At 37.7% G+C, this 1,053-nt stretch overlaps 1 protein-coding gene across 2 annotated transcripts in view; it reads left to right on the top strand.

The window, feature by feature from the left end:
• Positions 1-549: 549 nt before the first annotated feature.
• LOC108625082 (protein claret segregational-like) overlaps positions 550-1,053 on the top strand; it is a 5,173-nt gene continuing 4,669 nt past the window's right edge. The window contains exons 1-2 of one of the 2 annotated variants that reach the window (XM_026813601.1): positions 550-891; positions 982-1,039. The gene's annotated coding sequence lies outside the window, so the exon portion shown is untranslated. The remainder of the gene's footprint in view (positions 892-981; positions 1,040-1,053) is intronic. The other variant, XM_018024808.2, reaches the window with a different exon arrangement.

Here is a 1,053-nt window from a genome sequence, read left to right as displayed (position 1 = left end):
GAATCTTGCAATATTTCCCACACTTCTCAGCGAAAATGAATAAAGCCGCCACTTGTAAAAAATGCTCTTCTGTTTTATGCATCAACTTTTCCTGTGCAACATATGTTTCTTACAGGATCATTAATTTATTGAATTATACTCGGTGCATGAATACACATAATACATAAGTACTAAAAATATATCTTACCTGATGATTGAGCCATTTCGCACTCACGAAAACTACTAATTACAATAACAAGATTAAATAACAATAACGAAAACAACAAAATAACGAGTAACAACAACAATATTCAAGAAAACAAACAAATTGGACGTGAAAGTGTTTACGCCTGGAATCCAAACTCAAATGATTCAGCGCCGCGTTCGTCTACGTCACACTTGGCTTGGCGCTACTATCAACGTTGCCAACTTGACGAAATGTATAGCCAAAATAAGCCTACAAATCTTGAAAATCACTGCATACCCCCACCAACTATTGGTCCCCACCATGGTCGCGTCGTCCCCACTTTCCGGCATGTACGGAAGCAAACGAGATCCCTGGTAGGAGCAGATTTTGAGAAAAACCAAAAACGTTTCGAGTTTTTAACTGAATTTTCCTACGTACGCAAGCTGAAATTGTTCTTTTAGACGTAAACTGATGTAAACTCCAGCTTGTACATGTTCATGAATTACTGAGGGAAGTATACGCATTAAAATCGTGTAAAAAAGTCATTCTTGCGAGGATTTGCTCGGATATTTACGTTTGCTATTCTCTCATTGGCTGCCTTCAGACAAATTCAAGTTCAAATATCCAGCGGATATTTTCAACCATTTTCAACAGACTCTGGCTCCCGAATGGAGAAGTGCTGGCGTGCGGTGTGAAAAATAAACCGTCGATTCATTTGATTTCTTGTGAGTATCCGTAATAAATTCGAGTTTTCGACAATAGTAAAATATTGGGTAAATGTGTGTAATGAATTTATTTGCTGTTGGGGTGATTAGGTAATTCAACATTAAAGAAATAATTGGTGTGGCCGCGAGAGACGGTTGTATTTGAACGAGCTTTGTTTTATT

This window comes from Ceratina calcarata, unplaced genomic scaffold (assembly GCF_001652005.2).
Source record: "Ceratina calcarata isolate Rehan_Ccalc_2016 unplaced genomic scaffold, ASM165200v1 scaffold340, whole genome shotgun sequence".
In the NCBI taxonomy this organism is placed as follows: domain Eukaryota; kingdom Metazoa; phylum Arthropoda; class Insecta; order Hymenoptera; family Apidae; genus Ceratina; species Ceratina calcarata.
The sequence above is the reverse complement of the archived record's forward strand: the minus strand, read 5'-3'. Positions and strand labels throughout refer to the sequence as shown.